An 11,880-nucleotide genomic window follows, 5' to 3' on the forward strand; every position below is an offset into this window, starting at 1 on the left:
ATACTACAAGCTCATCAAACTTTTTCAACTTAGCAATGCATACTGAGAGGCCAAATATTAATGTGTAGAAATCTTCCTCATTCTGTTTATGTGCCTACAAAGTAATCCACTAGGTAGATATTTCAGGTTTTCTTCAATCATTCTTCAACCAATGGGGCATTTGAGTTGACTCATATTATTACAGTACTGTGATATTTTCATGTATTCATGTGTATGACACTTTGTATTTTTGTCAGTATGATTTTATCTTTGCCAAAGATAAAATTTCATGATCAAAGGTTACATGTTGGTTTGCTAAATATAGATAGGAATTTTTCCCCTGTGTGACTAGAATCTAGGACATTTGACACATGTAGGTGCTCAACAATTTTTAATAATTGATTAACTTTATACATAAATAGACATAGTATAAATGGTTTTCAGGGTTTACTTAGGGAGGCTTCATAGAAGGATATCTTAGCCACCATCATTTTGCAAAGAAAAAGCATCTAACTACCATATATGTGTGAATCTTGGACAATATTTCAAAAATTTGTCTTTTCCAAAATAAGCAGTTGGAAAGGATAGGAATTCAAGTTGTATTGCAATTTTATTTGGTAAAGGATAGCTGAAGTTTTCTAAATGTGATGGCCTTTGAACAGGACATTACCTGTGATTATTGGAGTTGATATGTTGATATGATTACTTATTCCTACAGGCCTTAACAAATTTTAATGTATCATCAGAAAGCCATCTTGGAAATTTAGTTCTCACTTTTCACAAAGCAGATAGCAGCTTTTTCAGAGGGCAGATAGTCGTTCAAAAATGAAATAGAAATGAGGCAGGAAATACTCCATCGAGAATAGAGAGCCATCATTAGCCAACTTAGCCATCCTGCAGTTTGGACTTTCTTTAAGAAAACAATTAGTGATTAGTTCATTGACAGCGTACTTAGCAGAGATGGTGAAATTCTAAAGGGTTCAGAAAATTATCTCTGTTTCTCTACTACAATTCTTTTTTTGGTAAGGAATCAAATTCAGGACCTCACATTTGCCAGGCAAACACTGCATTACTGAACTAAACTGCCAGCCCCTCTACTATAATTCTGAAAGCGATAAACCCTAAATTCAGCTTATTGGTCTCACTTTTGGAAAACAGAACTGTTCTGAACTCTTGTCAGAAGAGTTTACATTAATACACTTCAAAAATTTTTGACTCTCTACTCTTCTTCAGTGATCCTAAAATATCTTTCATGTTGACATATGAGTAGTTTATTCCCTCAGGATCCAAAATCATGGTGAAATTATTCTTTTTAAACAATCAAGTCCACTAGTAGCTAAATAAAAGTTTGTATGCAAAACTAAAAACCTTCTATTTATATTTTCTTTTCTCTTTAGATATCCTGTAACACTCTCAGGTATCTATTCTGGCATCTAATTTTATTGTACCTGTGCTGTCAAAACCGTCAGTACAGACCAGAATTAATACAAATTTACAGCTCCAAATGATCCCCAATCCCTGGTCTTAGCACCTTGTGCAGTCTCTTCCACAATCTGCTAGCATTTTTCTCTGACCAATTCAATAAGGAGGAAATAATGGTTTATCACTCTGCAACTAGATTGTAAAAGGCACTGTGCCCTTTCTCTAGGTTATTTTCTTTCTCTCTTTCTCTCTCTCTCTCTCTCTCTCTCTCTCTCTCTCTCTCTCTCTCTTTCTCACACAAATATTTCTTTATACACTGAAGTAATCTCAGGTAACTTTATCGAGTCTTAAAAGGCATGCAAGGGTAGGAGACAAGGCTGTGGCCTTCATGATACTTAAGTTTAAATGATATCTGCACATAAAATTCACACTGAACACCAGTTACAAAAAAGGACCTGGTAAAATTTGCTCCCCTGAGGTCTCCCTAAATGAGTTTAAAGATTACATTCAAATTAACCATAAAATTCAGGAAAACCAAAGAAAAAGTCCATAATTAAACAAACTGGATTATTGGCTCTGATCCAAACCACTTACAAATATCAGAACATAAAGTATGGCAACTGAAATCCAAAATCACTTTTTTAAAAATACAAAAGAGGCTGAGGGAGTAGCTCAGGGCCATAGGGTCTGCCTGGCAAGCACGACGTCCTGAACTGGATTCCTGGTACCAGGAAAAAAAAAAACCAGTACAATTGTACCAAAAGAAAAATCCCAAGCATTCAAAGAGAATTGAGTATTGGGAAGTCAATTAACATAACTCATTACACTACAAGATTGAAGGAGAAGTATCACTGCTCCATTGATGTCAAAAATTTCTATAACAATGCCTGTTAAAATTAAGCAGGATCTGGTATATATATACATATATATATTCTTAACACATGCACATATAAACTCATCTCAGCACATACAGTATACAGAAGTGTACAGATAAAACGTCTATTTACCTAGTATAAAAATATGTATCATAAAAGTACTTACATTTAACATGTGTCCATGATACATACTTACGTGTGAAGATATGTGTGTGTATATTACTTACTCGTAGTGTACATCTACACAAAAAAAAGGTAAAAGATTGGGATTACTTGCACTTAGGAAAAGTCATGCACATTCATTATCATGAAATATTAGTCAATTCAATAAAAATAAAAAGGAATTATATGAAAACAAAACTATCAGTATTTGCAGGCGATACATTTTGTAGCTGAAAGCCCCAAGACAGTGTACTTTAAATGATAGGCAATAAAAGAATTCAGTAAGGTAGTAAGGTCTCAAATTAATATGCAGGTGTTAATAGTCGGCATTTATATAAGCAATAATAATAAATAGAAAAATCAAAAAAGAGCAACAAAAATAAGAGTAAAAAGTTATTCCCAAAATAATATGAAACATAACTTTTTAAATCCATAATTTACATTCAAAAATAAATATTATTAAAATATCTGAAGGTAATTTTTTAAAATATGTTAACCCATGTTTTTACATGGCATGATACATCATTCTATTAATTCTACCTGTTAACTTTCAAATTCAACCAATATCAATAAATTTTCAAGGGAATTTTTTAAAAGTAATGACCAAACCTAATAGTAAATTTCTTACAGAAAAACTAAAAAGCAAGGGAGACTTAGTAAACTTATGGAAAAAGTAGGCAATAAGAAAGAACTAAATATTTTATATTTTAAATCCTTGATCATAAAAATAGTACAGTAGTGGCACATAAATAAACCAACCAGTGGAACATAATAAAAAGTTGAAGAATAAGTTCCATTACATAATTCAGTGGCATCTTAAATGAGTGACATAAAGATAAAATTTTAATAAGTGGTGTTATAACAACTTAGTAGTCAGGACAACTTAGTAGCCAAGATAAGGCTACGTGGCCAAAGGATATAAGATTTAAATGTAAAGCATAAGATTACAGAAAAAAAGGAATAAATCCTAACTAAATTTAGTCTATTTAATAACGTTAGACTAAACCAAGCTTTTCAAACAATTCAAATTTTAAAACCAAAAAATACTGATAAATTGTACTCCATAAAAATTCATCTTCTGTAGCAAAAAAAAGTCAGAAAACAAATTTAAAAAAAAATAATGTATGAAATTCAGCCCTTAAGTTTAAAAAATGGAGAGAAAAATACAGGAAAGTGGCATGTTGGCAAGGGACAGAAATAGACAATTAACAGAAAAAAAATTTTCAACTTAACGTGTGAAAAACTAGGCTCAACTCCACTACAAAAATAATAATAATAACATAAGAAGAAGGGCACCAAAAGTGTCTGTACATCAAAAGATACGACACGTAGAAAAGTGAATTCAGAAAGATAGCTCAAAGATCATCACAATTATGATCACTCAATAATTAATACAAAAAGGATAAACCACTCAGAAAGTGAAGAAGTCAAAATACATGGCAATACATGGTGAAGTAAATATAAATTGCCAATTAATATATAAAAATATTCCACATCCACACTACACAGGGAAATGTCAATTAAAAAGATAATTAGAGATAATATCCCATCAACTTGTCACAATTAAAAGGCATTGCATCGTAAAACTTGGAAATAACCTAAACATCTATCAAAACAAGATGGACCCAAACATTGGGCTAAATTCAAAGGAATATTCTAAGGCAATAAAAATAATGTTGAGTTAATGTAAAATGTCACAGAAGTCTTACAATTTTGAAGCACATCAAATATCACTAAATGTTTCCCTGAACACTGCTTCGAGGCATGCATAAGAGATGTGATTGAAAACTATGGTGAATGCTTAAATTTTAAAAATCCTTACAAGAGAGACACCCTGCCATTAATCCCCCCTCCCCAACATTCCGCCTTGCTTAACACCCTTGTCTCATTCTTGCCACTTTCTGAAGCAGTTCTGGGAGTCCTCTTTCCCAAGTATCTCTGGCTGGTCTATCCTGGCCACTTCCTGGCCTGAGTTGATTGAAAACATTGGTCTTTCACTGTAGTTCTGACCTGGGGGAAGAGCCCGGAGTTGCACAGCGCCAGGTCTGGTGGGCAAGGTGGGTGACCGGTGGCGCCAGGTTTTCAGGAACCTGCTTTGCCTCGGATGTCACTTGGCTGCAGTGCTCATCATCTTTTTGATCACACCCCTAGAGTTGCAAAAGAGGACTTGCAAGAGGGCTTCGAAAAGAGGCAAAAAGGATGAGACAAGAGTAGCAGAAGTGAGGGGAGTAACGCTTTGCTGAGAATGAACGCCGAAGTGTTCTTAGTGTAATATTTTGTAAATAGAGGCATCAGATTTTTATTACATCCTTTAGTATATAGTAAACATTCACATATATAAATGCAAACTATAGACATAAGTTTAGAATTCAGAAGGAAAAGCAGAGGAACAGGATTGGCAGATATAATTAGGGATCTAACAATTTTCATCATACTCTGTTTTTTTAAGCGTAGATCATGAACACATAAGTCTTCACTTTCCCTGCAGTTTTTGTTATGTCTCAAATATTTCAGGAAACAAAAAATGGAAGAGAGACCACACACAGTTTGAACACAGTGCAAAACTCATTTGATCTCACCTGTGCAGTCCACTCCCTGCAGCTACCTTGCCCACACAACAGAACTTTCCAGAACTTGTTTTCTCATCTAGAAAATAAGAATAATCATGCTATACTCTATGTCTAATTATTCATGCGTACCTACGGGCTCCCTGTGTGTGAGCCTTTACAGGGCTCCAATATTTTCATTTCTTGGAGCAGCACTTATATTCTTGTGATCTCATTATCCTTTTTCACATGTAAACTTTTTATTTTGTATTTGCTCTTTTAATTTTAAACATAAAAGTAGCAGTTTCTGGACAATCACATAACAGCTGCTAGGGGAAAAATAGAAATAAATGATTGAAGGTTGACACTGAAAGAATAATTTTACAGTGAACAGCTGTGCATCCCAGCAACAAAAGATCTGATAAACACATAACAAAGAGCACAAATTAATATTGAGAATTCATAGCTGAAAACTGAAAACAGTTAAAACATAACGGCGAAATTTCAGTGTTGATTATTCTCCACAAAGATAACACTTACATAAGAAATAGAGAATAAAAAAATCTACATACAAAGGCTAAGTTTTCTAGCCTTTGAGGCCTCAGCGAACAATGTAAAAAAATACTGTTTCATTTTAAGTTTTAAAAACATGTTTTGAATACTGATTGATTTCCTTTGTGCAATGATTAACTGATGAATCCTTTGCGTAATGATCAACCTCATAGAATCGAAGAACCTGGGAATCCTACTGTGTGATCACATTTGATGAATGTGGGACATTGGGCAACTTTTTTCCTTTCTGAGCTTTGAGGTCCTTATTGTAAAAATACAGTTAAAGTGAGTTAACACATATCGTAGACCTTGGAGGGGAAAAAAAAAGTGAGACATTATTTCAAATGCAAGATACTAATCTCAGGAAACACTTTGCAAACTGAGTAGTAAAAGGACTAGTTTCTAAATAGCTCTTCTACCGGGGAAACAAAACAAACCTTAGTCTACTGGGCTTCCTGTTTCTGTATCTCTTAACTACAGCAAAAGCCAACGTACAGTATATGGAAATCTCTCCGCTGACTTCCCAGTCCATGTGGATTGCACGAGCCTTCAATGAGCCATTTAAAAAGTCTGAATTGATTACGTTTTTTATCTTTTACAGGTCAGGCACTATATCACGTTGTTGTGGACAATCAATGAATAAAAGCAACCCAAACAAAATCCTTGCCCTTTTGAGTCTTAACTTTCCATCTAGGATCAGAAGGGAGAAAATGGCAAAACAGATTGATAATAACTGGAATGCACTGTGTGTCAGAAGGTCAGAACTGCTGTGGACAGAGAAGAGCAGAGTAGAGGGAGCAGCAAAGGGTTCCTCTGGGGTAGAAGGAAAAGGCTGGAGGCATGGTCTACTGTGGAGGTCTCGGGGAAAGCAGTCTTTGAGCACAGACTTGATGTGTGAGAGCATCATCCACAGGGACGTCTGGAGAAGAGCCCTCTGTGAAAGGGAATAAAATACCTAGAGCCAAACCTCAAGCTTCTCTGGCATACTTGACAACACCACTGAGTGTCTTGTGCCTGGAGAGGTGAGTCGGGGCAAAGAGCAGGTGAGGGGCTCAGAAAATAGCATCTTCCCTGAAAACACTTCACTTAACCTTTCTGTTACCAAGCTGCCAAGGATACAGTTCTCATTCTGCATAACTGAACAGCTGCATTCCAGTTTTTGTTTTAGCGTCTGGAAGTATTTCTATGACTATGTGGGTCATTTCTTAGAGCGCTGTGGTGCTGCTACAACAGTACGCTGCTGGTCTGTCCTGTTCTCTTCAGTTCCTGCTCTTTGTATTACTCTAATAAGCTTTGAACTGCCTGAGGCCCTCTTATACACACACCATTAAATCTTTGTTGCAAGTTTCTCCCAGTAGTTTACAATTTGCTCTTGAGATTTTCATCCCTGGTCTCCATCACAGTCTTTCTGAAGAGTTTATTCCACTGGGAAAGCTTATTTCTTTTTATGTTTTTCATCCAGATGCCCCCTCCCACCTCAAAAAACCTACTGTTACCAAGAAAAACAACTTAATGAATTACTACTCTTATTCCACCACAGGGAGCAGAGAATTGTGAACCCAGAGTAGAGATCATTTAACTAACAAGGCCAACCCACTTCTCAACATGCTGAAGTAAGAGGTAAGTAAGCCAAAGATGTTTGCAACCTTTCTTTCATCATGGGAAATCATGAGAAATTGTTATCCTAAATTCCATCCGTTCCTCCTCCCACTCATTCCAGGCAGGAAGTGAAATCTTACACAACTCCCCAAGAAGGCAAAGAATTATACTCTTCTTTGTCAAATTTTCTTCCTCAGTTCAGACTCTGCTTCACTGATACAAAATCATATTTATCAGGCAAAGCTATTTAATATGTTGCTGCATTTGCCTAGCAGTGGTTTACATATTTTCTGAAACGTTTTACACAAAATGCAAACTAGTTATAGAAAGAGTATGAGGGGTTTTTTTCAGGATATTTGATCTTTGGGTGGGATATTTTAAACAACTGTAATTATTTTCTAATAATTCTGAGGTACATTAGTCCGCTGCTTTATAGCACCTTTGAGTTACAATATTTTTCATTCAATTTAATCCAAAGTCTGGCATCATACAGAGCCAATATTAGGTTGTTTTGTTCAGGTTTAGGTTTTCAAGTAGCTGAATGTCAAAATATCTTCAAAGAAATTTTTAAAAGAAACGAAGAGAGAGAAAGTGGCATCCTTCAGATTTGGAAGGTCCCTGTGACTGTGACCCTGTACGCCAGCAGGGCATGTCACTGTGGGATTTACAATAGGGAGGACAACGAGGACTGTGTGAGTTCTTTCCTAAGTGAGGGTTTTTAAGTTGATATGGTTCAAAGAGAGAACCCGGAAACTATAGTTGTGTATTCTTACCTAGCTGCTACCAATAGTTTGCTTTATTCTTATTTATGTGCCTCCTACACACACACACACACACACACACACACACACACACACACCTCCTTTACTGGAAACTGTGTTTTCTAACAGTAGTGAAGAGAATCCTGATCACTTCCTAAGCCTTTAATGGCGGGCATATACTGTTTGTGATTCCCTTACCTCAGTGGAGATCAAGCTGGAATTTTTCACTGTGGAAAATTCCCAGCTAACATACCCCACAGGGTCCCTTGAGAAGAATGAAATGGATTGGACAAAGTCAAACACTCAAAAAGTTTTCTCCTGCCAATTTTCAAATCAATATTGTTCTTTTTTGGCCAGAAAGATCATAATAACCTGTCAGACAATGATAAAGTATAGAAGAAAATGTAAAATGAGGTAACTTAAAAGCCGTAAGGAAAAACAAACAAAAAGCCCATATCATATATATATATATCATTAACTGCATAATGTGTTTGTCATTGTAAATCTCAAAAACTTCTGCATATCAGAAGTACTTTAAGTACATATCCTTGGAAGGGAAAATAAGAACTGTATTTCCAGGTGGAACTTTAAATAGCACAACTTATCCAAAAAAAGTCAACATTTACCAAGAACTCTAAAATTTAATGTCTTTTATCCCAATAATTCTAGCTTTAGAAATACAGTCTAAGAAAATAATCTAAAGTGTGAAGGAGCTATTGTATGCAAGTTACTGAAATTTTTTTTATATAAAAGTGAAAAAGTAAACCAGAGCAATGGTATACGCATGTCATTTTAAACACTCTGGGAGTTGGAGGCAGAAGGATCACAAGTCTGAATCCAGCCTAGGCATCTTAGTAATTCAGTGAGATTCTGTTTAAAAAAAGAAAAAAAAATGTGAAAAGGTCAGAATGTAAGGGGATGCAGCTCTGCACAAAGGTCCTGGATTCAATCTCCAGTACAAAAAAATAAAAATGTAGGAAAATTTTAAAGGCTAAAATTAAAGAAATGGTAATAATAATTTATAATTTAATCACTCCATAAAACTATCTAAATTAAATTTAATGATAGCAAAAGAAGCAAAATGACTTTTTATTTAGTTTAAGAATGACTAATCCAGATAGTGCAGTTGCGGTTATGGACCACTCTTTCCACTCACCAGTTGCTGGGCAATACCCCAAGGCCAACCCTCAATCCTCATCCCAAGGTCTACTACCCAGGGGGAAAGATAAGAAAAGCAAAGACCCCGGAGCTTGCTCTGGAAGATTCCAAAATTCCAAACCAAGACCTCTTGCACGACCTGCAGAAACCTTTCTTCCCATGGAGCACATAGAAGGTTCACATATATGAACTTCATCTCATTCATCCAATTATAACAGAGTGCATTATGGGAAGGGGCACGCGCAATAGACTCAGCAGAAGTAACTCAGCACCTGTCAATCACGTTCAGAGTGGCCTGGACAGGGTACTACATTTTAAATCGCTACATCTTGTCCCCTCAGTACTCGCGCCTTTTTCCTTCCAGTGACACAAGCCTGCTCATCGTAATTTATCGTTACCTCCCTTCACTTTGCTGCCATTTCCTCATGTTCCACATCCAATCCTTTGTCACACACAAGACCCTAGGACCCAGTCCGGGATCCCATCACCCAGGGTACGGGTGAGCTTAACTTTAAAAAGATTTGAAGAAAATATGCTGCGATGTTAACAGGCTGGTTCTAAGGTGTTTGAATTTGGGCTAATGCCCCTTTGCTTCTTTAAACTTTTGTTATTTTCTTCAGGAGAATAAATACAAGCAGTTTCATTCAACCAAAAAAAAAAAAGGATTGGAGATGAAGGGGAAGAGATAGAAAGAAAAAGAGAGATGGAGAGAGTATTTTTCTTTACCATAGACTCAAACCAAAAGAGTTAGAGTGCAGGACATTTAAAACAGTCACACACACACACACACACACATTAAGCAATAAATATAAATAAAACTATCACCAAACTTCCAAATGCTTGCTGATACCTTGTGCTATGGAGTCCAGGACAAGTTTGGGGCCTGCGTGGCCCAGTCAGACAAAGCACACAGTGTCAAGGACACAGCAGCAAGATTTATTAAAGGGAAGGTACCCTGAGCAGGAACCCAGAGCTTGTAGGGTGCCGGTTTTAAGGTCCGGAGCTTTAAGGCCCCTCCCCCTCAGGGTGGGGGACGGACCCTGCAAAGCATGATTGACAGCGTGCTGAGTCATGCTATGGCCAGAACCCTGAGGTTGTATCCTGCAGTAATAAAGAAGGAAACCTCAGAGGTGGTGGGGCATAGGCAAATTTCTTTAAAGATTCTAAAGACAAGAAAGTAAAAGATGTGAAGGTAAAGCAGTAGAGCTCCTGCTGGCCAGAATAAGGTCCGAGTTGAGTGCTCTGTCTAGAGGTTTTTAAGGGGTTCACAAAGGAGCCCAGGCTGTTGGATATGCAATATAATCTCCACACTCCAGGAGACTGCATCCCTTTTAGGGTCCCTTTATGCAGTGTTCACAGTGTCCGTGCAGGGCCCACGTGCCATTAAGCCAAGGGCACCAATCATGATCTGGGAAGGTCCTGGACAGCCTCAGGATACCTGGCAAATGTTTTTATAAGATCCCCGAAGGGCTGTGACTCAGCAGACTCCAATTCGGCCTTCCTAACTCCTTCCTGCTGCTGTCCTTACTGCCTAGCAGAACTCTAACCTCCTCTCACTAATTCCTGTTACAGAGTCCAGGGCTGCATCCATCGCGCACTTCCTTTCCCATAATTCACTCTGTTGTAATCATATGTACTACGAGGCACGTGAATTTTCCATCAGTTGCCAGGGGGAAAAATGCTACTTTACAACGTGCAGGAAGGTGTAGTATGCCTGCATCTTGGTTTGTAATTTTCAAAATTTTCTGAGGCAGGCTTGGGTTCTAGTTCCCTTATCTCTCGTGGTACACCCTGGGGCAGGCTGGAGGATCGATCCTGGGGCACTGCTCAGGTTCAGGTGAGTGGAGGGACGTGGGTGCCTAGCAAGTAGACGGAAGCAGTCCTGTAGCCCCCAGTTGTACTCTTCAGATTATGCCTGCTGTGCTAGATACTGTTGGCATCCTTTTATAAGCTGTCATATTCTTTCCCTACCTGCTGCCAGCGCTGGACTAATGGCTTCCATCTGTGACCTTGCCCCTGAGAGTTGCCCTTGGCTGATTCAGAAACATGAAAGACAAACATCCTTCCCTCTAGAGAGGAAGCCTTCGTGATGCAATCAGTGTGCTCACCCTACATCCTGTGGATCCAGCCAAGACCAGACTTCATGAGGTCATATTGCGCTTCCTCTACACACTTCTGAGTTGTTTAGGAAGAGCATTTCCTTGAGAATCACATGCACCTTAACCCCTGGCTTGCACTCTGCTTCCAGTAGAACTGGTCTGATACACCTACCACAGATAAGGCACACATGTTTATAGAGCAACCCTCATAATAGCCAAATCTTGGAAGAGGCCTAGAGGTCCATCAGTAGATGAATAGATAAAGAAAATGTGTTATTTACACAGAATGGAGTGCTACTTTTGTATAAAGACAAAAATTTGATTCGTTTGTAGGAAAAAAAGATGCATCTGAGACCCTAAGGATAAGAGAAATAAATCAGACACACAACCTTAAATATCACATGCTTTCTTTTACATGAGGAACCCAAGTATAAATAAATTAAAGAGAAAAATAAAAGACAGATAATAGGAAATAGGCTGATTGATCATTCACAAATAGAAAGAGGACCAAGAGATGGAGGAGAGCGGGAGGGGAAAGGAGACGGATGCCTGAAGGATTAGGATGTTCTGCATCCATGCACCAACTCCGCATGAGGAATGTAATCATTATACGCTGCAAGCGTGTACTAATAAAAGTAAAAAATAGAACGCACTCTCTGGTTTAGGCAAACAGAATGGGGTCATGTAATTTCAAAGTGAATTTCTGGTTCGCACTGCTGATGATGCA

General features: G+C 37.6%; 1 long non-coding RNA gene across 1 annotated transcript; it reads right to left on the reverse strand.

Moving 5' to 3' along the window:
• Positions 1-990: 990 nt before the first annotated feature.
• LOC134475276 (uncharacterized) lies at positions 991-9,965 on the reverse strand. The gene is made up of 2 exons (XR_010046394.1): positions 9,905-9,965; positions 991-2,516 (listed from the first exon to the last, which is right to left on the reverse strand). It is a non-coding gene; the product is annotated as an uncharacterized LOC134475276 (long non-coding RNA).
• Positions 9,966-11,880: the final 1,915 nt, after the last annotated feature.

The sequence above is a fragment of the Cavia porcellus genome, unplaced genomic scaffold (genome assembly GCF_034190915.1).
Source record: "Cavia porcellus strain 051 isolate PalLab524CR breed Dunkin Hartley unplaced genomic scaffold, mCavPor4.1 scaffold_2, whole genome shotgun sequence".
Lineage (NCBI taxonomy): Eukaryota > Metazoa > Chordata > Mammalia > Rodentia > Caviidae > Cavia > Cavia porcellus.